We start from the raw sequence: 13,371 nt of genomic DNA on the forward strand, positions 1-13,371 counted from the left end.
TTATTTGAGTTTACCTATGCATTAGATGAGTGCTTATTGTATGCTTGTTTGTTTGCGATAGAGTACCCGGAGTGCGCAGCGTGCTACTTCGAATCTCTGGGTTTCACGGATCATCAGCAAGGCACGTAACACTTTGATCATACCTCTTTTCACACACAGTTTTATTGCATTAGATCAATCCTCAAACAATTGCATGATTAGGACCTACATATTGTGGGTATCGGGAAGTAGATGAGGTAGTACCTATTACCTGTTTTATTATCAACCTTTGGGAGTTACTTCTACGTTTGCTTATTGGTATGCTATGCTAGTAGACGTGGATTGGGTGAGTGTATCCATGACAGATGTGAGATTGTTAATTAATGGTTTACTTAAGGTGGAAACTTAAATACACATCTGGGTGGATTGAGGCACCTGGGTATTCCAGTGATTGCCTGTTTTTTTTATGGACCGCCACCCAGGCTCAAAGGGATCATGAGATTATTCATGCTAGAAACTTTTGTGTGCAGCCACATGCTATTATGGGCTCTAGCATAGTTGATTAAGTCGTGTGAACTCTTATAGTGGTAGACTAGCAGATGTAGGGGAAAGTAGGTGTAACTCTCTACCCATCGTAAGGTGCTAACGCTTCTGAAAGACTGTGTCTCGGTCATCCGTTTCTCAAACACCATGTAGTGCGAGAAATCCAACGGAGGAGATCGAGTCTTGTGGGGAAAAGTGCACAAACCTCTGCAGAGTGTACAATCTAATCATGGTTAGCCGTGTCCCCGGTTATGGACATCTTGAGTATCTAGTTCTTGGATTATCATGTGAATCTCATCATCTTATACTTAACTAATTTTGTTGGGTTGTTAATGATTACTTTTAATTGGGATTGAGAGGGGTTTACCTTCTCAATATTTTCAACCAACTTTGTAGTTAAATAAAAATATATTCCTTTGTAGTAGGGAAAAATTGGCTTTTCGCAAAATTGTAACCATAGAGCTTTCCACCAGCCAAATATGCATGTAGTGATAGCATTATTCTGTTCATTACTCTCTATGTGTTACATTGCCAGCATATTCCATGTGCTGACCCGTTTTCGGGCTGCAACGTATCATGTTGCAGACTTTTCAGACGACGAGTAAGGAGCCTTAGGTCGTGGTCTTATACTCAGTGATGCCGTTGGAGTTGATGGATTCACTTTATCTTCCAAGCCTTCCGCTGTTATCGTTATTAGATGGCCTTAAGCCATATTTATTGTAATAAGTTCTCTCTTGAGACTATTCAATGTAATAAGTGTGTGATTGCTACTCTGTTATAAATCATTCAAGTACTGTGTGTGTCAGCATTACCGATCCAGGGATGACACTGATGCACAGAGACTAGACTGTTTGAGGTCTGGTCGCTACAAAGATGGTATCAGAGCACACGCTGACTGTAGGACACGACCACTAAGCTAAAGCCCTAGATCACTACTCTCTTCTCATTTCTGACTCCTCTCCTTTCTTCCACTCTTTATGGATGGCGGATGCAAGGAACAAGTTTGCGCAACCGGATGAGGATACACCTTTTGGACGACACTTGAAGGAAGTTACTAGGTACCTGAACATCGGAATACCAAGCTTCACCGGGACCTACTATGCCACACTACCAGAAGAGGAGCGCTGAATGATTCAAGTTCAAGTTCCAGGAAGGATGTTCACGCCAGTCACTGAACCCATAGAGTTTTCCTTTGATGCACCAACCTGGAGTCTAGGAAAGAGGATGGCAGCTCACATTACCATGGGACGCATTGGAGAAGTGTACCACAATGATCTCAAGGATACTATTTACCAGATTTGTCGGCGCCGAGACGAGCAATGGGAGATGATCAGCACCAGGAAGGATAGATCTATTGCAGCTTTCATTTAGGAGTTAAACCAGCACATTCGTCGCCAGGCAAACCAGATGTGCGCAGACATGATAGATCTGAAGAAGGCAAAGACTAGGATCATGGAACTGGAAGAAGAACTCAAGGCTACACGCGAGGATTATATGGAGGAAATCGTCGCACTAGTGAGGAAGAACGGCGACCTGACACAGAAGCTAGGAGTATTCATGGGAGACCCAGCACCAGGAGGAGAAGATGACGATTCTACTTGCCCGGAGAACTAGATCATCATCGACGACACCGACTCGGACCCCAGTGAGGATGATTGGGAGGATGAAGCCGGAGCAGATATCATGGAGTCTTCGACTGAGCAATTTTTCTAGTAGACCACCAAATTAGTAGTAGTATTCCACCATGTATACAGTATAGTCCAAGCACTTTGTAACGATAGTTAGATCGATTGTATGCCTTGTTTGAATTGATTGGAGTGATATGATTGTGTTTGTCTCATGTGCATATGGGTAGTGTTTTCCTCTAGACCTCATTCTATTCTATTTTCTCATCTTTTCTAAAAACCCATCAGATGCCTCCGAGACGCGACACCGGATTTGTTTTCCCACCGGAGATCACTCAGTTGATTCAGCAGCAGAATGCCCTGATGCAAGTGCTAGTTCAGAACCAGGGGAACAACAACAACAACAACAACAACAACCCACCACCACCACCACCTGTGGACCACTTAGCCCGTTTTCTTAGGCTGAATTCGCCGGTGTTCTCCAACAGCATCGAGCCGATTGTGGCAGATGATTGGCTCCGCAAGGTTGGAAGGGAGCTGACCACTGCAGGATGCACAGATGCGGAGAGAGTGTGTTTTGCCGCACATCAGCTTGATGGACCCGCAACATCATGGTGGGAGAATTACACAGCCACACACCCTATTGACACTGTCACATGGGACCAGTTTCAGCAAGCTTTCCGTACTGCTCATGTTTCAGCAGGAGCTATGGCCATGAAGAAGCGTGAGTTTCGGAACTTATGCCAAGGAGGACGCACCGTAGGCCAGTATGTGGAGGACTTTAGTAAACTAGCACGTTATGCCCCAGATGACGTTGCTACAGATGCAGCCAAGCAGGAGAAGTTTCTGGAAGGATTGGATGATGAGCTGAGCATGCAGTTGATGGTAGCAACCTTCAACAACTACCAGGAGTTGGTAGATAGAGCTCTCATGATTGAAGGGAAGCAGCAGCAGATTGAAAGCCGCAAGAGTTAGTATGGACAAGGGAAGTACAATTCTGGAGCTCATCAGAAGCCACGTTTTACCCCAAATTCGGGAGGACCTTTTCAGCATACCCATGGAGGAGGAGGTTCGCACAACCATAGTGGACCCAAGAATGGTAATGGGAATGGAGGAAGCAACGGACAGAACCGTACCAACCCATCGACCCCAGCCAAGAGGGATCTAAGCCAAGTCACTTGCTACAAATGCCAGAAGACTGGACATTATGCAAATGAATGTCCTGAAGCTAAGAATGGAAATGGCAATGGAAGCTCTGGGAAGAAGTCCAACACTTTCAACAAAGGACATGTGAACCACGTGAATGTGGAGGAGGTTGAAGCACATCCCGATGCAATAATAGGTAAGTTTTTGGTTAAGTCATTTACTGCAATCGTTCTTTTTGATACTGGTGCATCGCATTCATACATATCAAGGGGATTTGTGGATAAGTTTAAGTTGCCCACCAAAGTTCTTAGAACACCTATGTTAGTAACCTCGCCAGGAGCAGAGTATATGGCAAGCCAAGGATGTTTTCAGATGCCATTGGCCATAGGTAGGCATGTTTTCCCCTCAGACCTAATAGTTTTGGAGTCGCAGGGTTTGGATGTGATTTTGGGAATGGATTGGCTATCGATGTATGGAGGAAACATCGATTGCGTCAGTAAGACGATCCTGCTTACTACCCCAGAAGGAAGAAGGATTAAGTATGTATCCCGTCATGTGCCGAAGAGGACTCAAGTGAATTCCTTATCAGGAGTTGTATAGGAGGAAGTGCCAGTGGTGAAGGATTTCCCTGACGTATTTCCAGAGGAGTTGCCAGGCATGCCACCGGATAGAGACATTGAGTTTTTGATTGAGCTTTTGCCAGGCACAGGGCCAATATCTAAGAGACCGTACAGGATGCCCGCTAAGGATTTGGAGGAAATTAAGAAGCAGATTAAGGAGTTACTGGATAAAGGATATATTCGTCCAAGTTCGTCACCTTGGGGATCACCAGTACTTCTAGTGGAGAAGAAAGATGGATCGTTAATGATGGTTGTTGATTATCGTGGTTTGAATGAAGTAACCATCAAGAACAAGTACCCACTGCCGATGATCAATGATTAGTTTGACCGACTACAAGGAGCTAAAGTATTTTCCAAGATTGATTTGCGATCAGGATACCACCAGTTGAAGATTTGAGAGCAGGATATACCCAAGACAGCTTTTACCACAAGGTATGGGCTATATGAGTAAACCGTTATGTCATTTGGTCTGACTAACGCACCTGCCTATTTTATGAACATGATGAACAAAGTGTTTATGGAGTTTTTGGATAAGTTCGTCGTAGTGTTCATTGATGATATTCTGGTCTATTCAAAGAATGAAGAGGAGCATAAGGAGCATTTGCGTTTGGTACTTGGAAAGCTCAGAGAACATCAGTTATATGCCAAGTTCAGCAAGTGCGATTTTTGGTTAAAGGAAGTTGGATTCCTTGGACATGTTATTTCCGGAGAAGGAATAGCAGTTGATCCCACCAAGGTTAACACTGTGACAAATTGGGAAGCACCCACGACAGTTGGAGAAATCCGGAGTTTTCTTGGACTCGCAGGATACTACCGGAGATTCATTGAGAATTTCTCGAAGATTGCAAAGCCTATGATGGAGTTGTTGAAGAAAGACACAAAATTCAATTGGACTGAGGAATGTGAGGCTAGTTTCCAGGAGTTGAAGAAACGTTTGGTTACATCGCCAGTATTGATTCTGCCAGATCAATGCAAGGATTATGAAGTATATTGCGACGCTTCTCGTCGAGGACTTGGAGCAGTGCTAATGCAGGAGGGAAGAGTTGTTTCATATGCCTCACGACAACTTAAACCCCATGAGTTGAATTATGCTACACATGATTTGGAGCTAGCAGCCGTAGTGCATGCGTTGAAGACATGGAGACATTTTCTCATCGGAAACCATTGTGAGGTGTACACGGATCACGAGAGTTTGAAGTACATTTTCACGCAGAAGGAGTTGAATCTCAGGCAAAGGAGATGGTTGGAGCTCATTAAGGATTATGATATGAGATTGCATTATCACCCAGGGAAGGCTAACGTAGTAGCTGATGCGTTGAGCCGCAAGAGCCATGTCAACACACTCATGACTGGAGAGTTACCCAAGGAGTTAGCAGAGGATCTTCGCGAACTATGTTTGGAAATAGTTCCGAGAGGCTATGTAGCAGCATTGGAGATTCAGTCTACTTTGATGGATAAGATCAGAGAAGCTCAGAAGACAGACAAGGAGATTGTTGAGATAAAGGAAAGGTTGAGTAAAGGAAAAGCCAAGGGATTTTGTGAGGATGAGCATGATACCTTATGGTTTGAGGACCGCGTTTATGTGCCCAATGATCCGGAGATTAGGAAGTTGATTTTACAAGAGGCCCATGATTCACCATATTCGATTCACCCAGGAAATACCAAGATGTATCTGGATTTGAAGGACAGTTTCTGGTGGACCGGAATGAAGAAGGATATTGCGGAGTATGTAGCAGTTTGTGATGTATGTCAGAGAGTGAAGGCAGAGCATCAGAAGCCAGCATGATTGCTACAACCATTGCCGATACCCGAATGGAAGTGGGATAAACTAGGCATGGATTTTATCACGGGATTGCCCAGGACTTGTTCAGGCTATGACTCAATATGGGTTGTAGTCGATCGTTTGTCGAAGGTAGCTCATTTCATCCCAGTAAAGACCACTTATACCAGTGTTAAGTTGGCAAAGATATACATGACCAGGATCGTATGTCTGCATGGAGTTCCGAGGACCATTGTATTAGATAGAGGAACCCAGCTTACTTCAAAGTTTTGGAATCAGTTGCACGAAACTTTGGGTACCAGGCTAGAGTTCCGTACCGCTTTTCATCCACAGACAGACGGACAGACCAAGAGAGTCAATCAGATTTTGGAGGACATGCTGAGAGCTTGTGCGCTAGATTATGGATCTAGTTGGGACGACAATTTGCCATATGCAGAGTTTTCTTACAACAATAGCTACCAATCCAGTTTGAAGATGGCCCCTTTCGAAGCTCTATACGGAAGGAGGTGCAGGACACCGTTGTTGTGGGACGAAGTTGGAGACCGTCAGTTGTTTGGACCAGATTTGATTAAAGAGTCTGAACAGAAGGTGAAGTTGATTCGTGATAGGCTCAAGGTAGCCTAGTCCAGGTAGAAGAGTTATGCGGATTCTAAACACAAGGAGACAGTTTACGAAGTCGGAGACAGAGTTTATCTTCGAGTATCACCACTTCGAGGAGTGAAGTGCTTAGGAGTTAAGGGGAAGTTAGCGCCACGTTTTGTAGGACCATACAAAGTTTTGGAGCGTATGGGAGAAGTTGCTTACAAGTTGGAATTGCCCGAAGGATTGTCGGGAGTTCACGATGTGTTCCACGTATCCCACTTGAAGAAGTGCCACGCGGAGATGGCTAAGATACCACTGAAAGATACAGTGCCCCTGGAAGCGATTCACTTGGATAGTAATTTGACCTACGAGGAGAAACCAGTTAAGATTCTCGAATATGCCAGCTGAGTCACCCGCAACAAGGTTATCAAGTTTTGCAAAGTTCTGTGGAGTCACCATACCGAGGATGAAGCCACCTGGGAGCGAGAGGAAGATCTACGGAAGGACCACTCTCACCTATTTTCTAGCCAACCCGAATCTCGAGGGCGAGATTCATCTTAAGGGGGGTAGGTTTGTAACATCCCAAATTTTCAATTTGGAATGTTATACATTAGATCATCATGCATAACATATTTTATTGCATTTTGTTTTGCGATCCTAGAAATTCTACGCAACTCGAGGACCCACGAAGAGAGTTGGGGATTTTGTTATTTTCATATTTTGGGTTTTCTCAAATTTTGAAAATAGGATCATTTGTTTTAATTATTTTTCTCTCCGAAAATATTTCATGTCAAAATATATGAGAGGGGATAAAATGACTTCTCCACAAATAATGAAATATTGGAGGAAAAATATTAAAAACAAACATTTGGTTTTATTTGATTATTATTTGAATTAGGAAAAATACGCGTTTTTCAAAATTGAATTTAGGCCCCAAATAAATGTTCATCTTGTCCGGCTTGATTTTAGAAGTCGGGGAAATTTTATTTCGGGATTTTTGGAGTCCGTTTAGTATTTCTTTTATTTGTTTTTCTGCGCGAAATTATTTAAAAAACGCGAACCGACCTTGGGCCGTATTCGGCCAGGACTCCGCCCGGCCAGGCCTTTATAAGGCGCGCCCCCGAGGCCCCGTCAGCCCAAGTTGCCCCGCCGCCGAAAACCCTAACCCTAGTCCGATCCGCCGCCGCCGCCGTCGCGTGCCGCCGCCGCCGCCCGCCGTCCCGCGCCGACCCCGGAGCCCCGCCGCCGTCCCGCCGCCGACCCCGCCTCCCCACTGGAGCCGTCGCCCCGCCGAGGTTGACCACCAGCCCGCCGCCCGCGGTTTTCCTCGAGAAAACCGTTCGATTTTCCGTCCGGTTTTTCATTGGTTTTTTTAAAAAAAAAACCTAGATCTGTTTTTTTCAGTTTAGTTTATTTAGCGAACACTCGTTCGTTCGTTTTAACCAACTCAAACAAGTTTTTGCTACTGTAAAATTTGACTTAGGTCCAGATTAGTAAACGAAGATTGTTTCTTTCGCCGTTTGACTTTCGTTGCTTCGTTTGATTTGATTCTTTTTGCAAACCGGAGTTCTTAAGTTGAACTTTCTGGTTGGATCTTTTATTTGAGATTTACCTATGCATTAGATGAGTGCTTATTGTATTCTTGTTTATTTGCGATACAGTACCCGGAGTGCGCAGCGTGCTACTTCGAATCTCTAGGTTTCACGGATAATCAGCAAGGCAAGTAACACTTTGATCATACCTCTTTTCATACCCAGTTTTATTGCATTAGATCAATCCTCAAACAATTGCATGATTAGGACCTAATTAAATTGTGGGTATCGGGAAGTAGATGAGGTAGTACCTATTACCTGTTTTATTATCAACCATTGGGAGTTACTTCTACGTTTGCTTATTGCTATGCTATGCTAGTAGACGTGGATTGGGTGAGTGTATCCATGACAGATGTGAGATTGTTAATTAATGGTTTACTTAAGGTGGCAACTTAAACACACATCTAGGTGGATTGAGGCACCTGGGTATTCCAGTGATTGCCTGTTTTTTTTATGGACCGCCACCCAGGCTCAAAGGGATCATGAGATTATTCATACTAGAAACTTCCGTGTGCAGCCACATGCTATTATGGGCTCTAGCATAGTTGATTAAGTCGTGTGAACTCTTACAGTGGTAGACTAGCAGATGTAGGGGAAAGTAGGTGTAACTGTCTACCCATCATAAGGTGCTAACGCTTCTGAAAGACTGTGTCTCGGTCATCCGTTTCTCAAACACCATGTAGTGCGAGAAATCCAACGGAGGAGATCGAGTCTTGTGGGGAAAAGTGCACAAACCTCTGCAGAGTGTACAATCTAATCATGGTTAGCCGTGTCCCCGGTTATGGACCTCTTGAGTATCTAGTTCTTGGATTATCATGTGAACCTCATCATCTTATACTTAACTAATTTTGTTGGGTTGTTAATGATTACTTTTAATTGGGACTGAGAGGGGGTTTACCTTCTCAATATTTTTCAACCAACTTTGTAGTTAAATAAAAATATATTCCTTTGCAGTAGGGAAAAATTGGCTTTTCGCAAAACTGTAACCATAGAGCTTTCCACCAGCCAAATATGCATGTAGTGATAGCATTATTCTGTTCATTACTCTCTATGTGTTACATTGCCAGCATATTCCATGTGCTAACCCGTTTTCGGGCTGCAACGTATCATGTTGCAGACTTTTCAGACGACGAGTAAGGAGCCTTAGGTCGTGGTCTTATACTCAGTGATGCCGTTGGAGTTGATGGACTCACTTTATCTTCCAAGCCTTCCGTTGTTATCGTTATTAGATGGCCTTAAGCCATATTTATTGTAATAAGTTCTCTCTTGAGACTATTCGATGTAATAAGTGTGTGATTGCTACTCTGTTATAAATCCTTCAAGTACTGTGCGTGTCAGCATTACCGATCCAGGGATGACACTGATGCACAGAGACTAGACTTATTGAGGTCTGGTCGCTACAGCCACCGACTGTGATGGCTGACACTCTCCTCTCATCACCCACTGTCAAAGTGTGACAGAAATCCTCAAACTCAGTCGGCCTAGGCTCAGCCAAGCTCCCATCAGACGGGATCATGCATATGTCACAAAATTCAGTAAGTGGTATCTGGTGGTTTTCAGCATATAAATCAAAGCTCACTTCAGGAGGATTATTTCTAGGCAAGAAAGTAAAGCTTTGAACAAACATGTTTGTGAGGATTTGGTGCTGTTCACACTCATCTGCGATGAAGTCGGTGAGGCCAGCATTAGCAATAAATTGCATGAACTCCTCATGGATTCCAGCCTGCTGAAGGAACGGGATGTGCGGCCATTCGCACGGCCGCACCTCCGCCAACCTCCGAGGGCGGAGATCACTGTCAGAAGACTCCCCAATAACACCCTTGGATTTCTTCTTAGAGCCAAATTTCCTGAAGATATTCATGTCCGCGTACAATTTTTCCTGTGAACAAAAATCTGAATTTTTAGTTCACAAAAATTTGCCAACAAAACTTCAGAAAACTAATAGCAACTACTCATAGGGATACATAGAGGCCATAGCATGCATTCAAACTACGTAGAACACTAAGAATTGAACATGCAATCACATCTACAGCAGCACCAAGAGTAGCTATTTATTCAAAGTATAAACCACTAAAACAAAAACTAATTGGACAAATGATGGAGTCACATACCAAGCAACAATCCCCCGAAACAGTTTCTGTAACATCCCGAAATTCTATATTTTGGAATGTTATAATAGATAGATAGATTTTTGATTGATTGTTTGATTGTGGTGTGGCTGCTTGTGTGAAATTGAGTGAAATTCGAAAACTTTTGAAAGTTAAATGAGAGGGAATGAAATGACTTCCCCAAACTTTCACCTTTGCTTTCTAATCTCCGTGAATTCAAATTCTTTTCAGATATAAAACCCTAGAGAGAAGATGACATGACTTCTTCCATTTAAATAGAATGAAAAGGGTTCTGAAAATATTTGAATTTCATTTGGAAATATTTTCCAACTCAGAAACTTTATGCAACTCAATGATTTTCACGAGAGAAGATAATATAACTTCTTCAAAACCTACGAAATATGAGTTGGGAGTTTAAAAGGATCAAATTTGAAGTCCTTTTGGAAAATTATTTTCAATTTGAAGTTTTTGGTTTTTATTCAAATTATTTTTCTCCAAAAATAAAATATACAGAAATTAGGGTAAAATGATTCCCTACATTAGAAAATTGGAGAGAAATAAATTTGAGATCATTTTGGTATTTTAAAATGATTTTTATGAGGTTTTATTGCAACAGTAGCACTCTTTGCTTTATTTAAATTTCTGTGGTTTTTATTTGACGTTAGAAAAATGTTCATGTCGTAGAAAATAATTTTCTGAAAATTTTGATATATTATATGCCTACAGTATTTTTTATTTTCAATCGTTTTATTATTTCTTTTGTCTGCTAAATGTAAAAAAAAACTTCTGGACCGACCGGACCGGGCCGGCCCAGCTAGCCTAGCCACGGCCCAGCCGGCCCGACGCGCCACCCGCTCGTCCCCGAGCTCGGGACAGACTCCCGAGCTTGCATGCCGCGCCGCCGCGCTGTGTCCGCCGCGGACTCGAGCGCCACCGCCTCTCTGCCCCCTCCCGCAAGCCCGTCTCCCCCTCCTCTTTATAAATCCGTGCCCGACCCCGCCTCTCTCTCCTCTCGCAGAAGCCGCTGCCGCCCTCGCATCTCGCGCCGCCACCGCCCTCTGCAGCCAACGCCGCCGCTGCTGCCGAGCCGCGCCGCTGTCGCTTGCGCTCGCCGCCGCTGCTGCCGAGCCGACGCCGCCGCACTTCGCCGCCCCGCTCCGCTAGATCCGTCGCCGTTCGCCGCCTCGCCCGCTGTCGCAGCCGCCTCGCCGGAGCTCGCCGATCCGTCGCTGCCGCAGGAAACCGCCGCCACCGGTTTTTCGCCGAAAACCGCCCCAAACGGTAAAAACCGCAAAAAGCCCGAACCGGTTTTCTTTTTAGATCGGTTTTCCTTTTAGTTAGTCCTATTCGGTGAACGTTCGCTGTTTACCCCTTCGCAGCGAACGAATTCATTCGTTAGTGTTCGGTAACGAACGTTCGTTATTTAGTCTTTTCCTTTTTCTGTTTAATTTCGGCCAGGGACCCATCCGTGAATATTTTCTTTACAGATTAGTCCATGTTTTTGAAACCTTCACTACTATTTGCTCGTTTGTCCAAATCCAACGAAACCAAGGCCCACTTCTTCGTTATGATCCCCTCTATCCAGTAAAACAACTTGAACATGTTTTTGAAATTTTAAAATTTGAATTGAAACAGATTTGATTTTGAACTTCTTTTGATCGTAACTTAAGTTTTAACTCCGTTTGAGTTGATTCTTTTTGCCAATCGAAGCCCTTGACATAAACTTTCTGATAAGGCCAAATTCACTTAATTTTGGTACTGTTAGAAATTGTTTTCTATTGCAAGAGTTAATTGCTTATTTTCGAAGTTTTCCGAGATCTTTTCTTTGATTCTTTTGCATGATCGCTTATGTGTGGTTACTATTGCTTGCTTACGCTAGATTGACCGGAGTGTGATGAATAGAACTATCAGGAGTTATGAGTGTGAATCATCTTCATCAACAGTACATGCAAGTTCACACTTTGATCATATCCCTTTCATACCCAGTTTTTATGCATTAGTTTCACCCTCAAACATTGCATGAGTAGGAATTGATAACATGTGGGTATTGGGAAGTAGTTGATGAGGTAGGAACCTATTGTCCTGCATTCAAACCTTAGGAGTTACTACTACATTATGCTTATACTGCTATGCTATGCTCATAGACGTGGATTGGTTTGAGAGAATCCATGACAGATGCGAGTTTGTTAATTAGGTTCAACTTAAGGTGGCAACTTTAACACACATCTGGGTGGATTGCTTGTGGGCACCTGGAGGACCCGTGTGATCATCCTACGGTCCGCCACCCAGGCTCAAAGGGATCATAAGATTATTCATGCTAGAAACTTCCGTGTGCAGCCACAAGCTATTATGGGCTCTAGCATAGTTGAGTAGGTTGCATGACCTCTTCCAGTGGTAGGCTAGCAGATGTAGGGGATGTAGGTTGGTACTGTCTACCCGAGGTTAGAGTTAATGCTTCTCAAAGACTGTGTCTCGGTCATCCGTTTCTCAAACACCATGTAGTGCGAGAAAACCAACGGAGGAGATCGAGTCTTGTGGGGAAAAGTGCGCAAACCTCTGCAGAGTGTATAAACTAATCATGGTTAGCCGTGTCCCCGGTTATGGACATCTTGAGTATCTGGTACATGAATTATTGATTTGATCTCATCACTCTAAATTAATTTGTTGGGTTGATAATGACTACTTTAATTGGGATTGAGTTGGAGGAACCTTCTCAATGATGTTTCAACCACCATGTTAGTTAAATAAATATATTCCTTTGTTGTAGGATAAAATTGGCTTTTCGCAAAAACATAATAACCATAGAGCTTTTCCACCAGCCAAATATGCATGTAGTGATATCTATTATTTATCATTATCCTATGCTGTGAATTTGCCAGTACATTCAATGTACTGACCCTTTGTGGCTGCAACGTCTCATGTTGCAGGAATCTTACGATGAGTAAGTGATACGTTAGGGTTATGATTTCTACACTCAACTTTGTCGTTGGTGTTGATGGGAATCCACAACCTTGTTGTTACTTCCGCTATTTGGATTGAGGTAATAGTATTTACGTTATTTTATACATGTGATTTACCTCTGTGTGTGTCAGCATACCGATCCAGGGATGACACTTAAGCACAGAGACTTGACCGTCTGAGGTCGGGTCGCTACAATTTCGGAAACGGAGCTTCGAGTAAAGAGATCGAAATCCGCGAGTTTGAGCTCAAGAACACATGAGATAGAGCAATGGGGATTTTTTCTGGAGGTGAGTGATGATGTGGGCTAAAGAGATAAGTGAGGGGGCCCACGAGGGGACCACAACCCACTAGGGCGCGCCTGGGGGCTCTGGCGTGCCCAGGTGGGTTGTGCCCACCTGGCGCACCTCCCTCTTGTAATTTTTGCACCAAAAATTC

This window comes from Aegilops tauschii, chromosome 6, assembly GCF_002575655.3.
Source record: "Aegilops tauschii subsp. strangulata cultivar AL8/78 chromosome 6, Aet v6.0, whole genome shotgun sequence".
Classification (NCBI taxonomy): Eukaryota; Viridiplantae; Streptophyta; class Magnoliopsida; order Poales; family Poaceae; genus Aegilops; species Aegilops tauschii.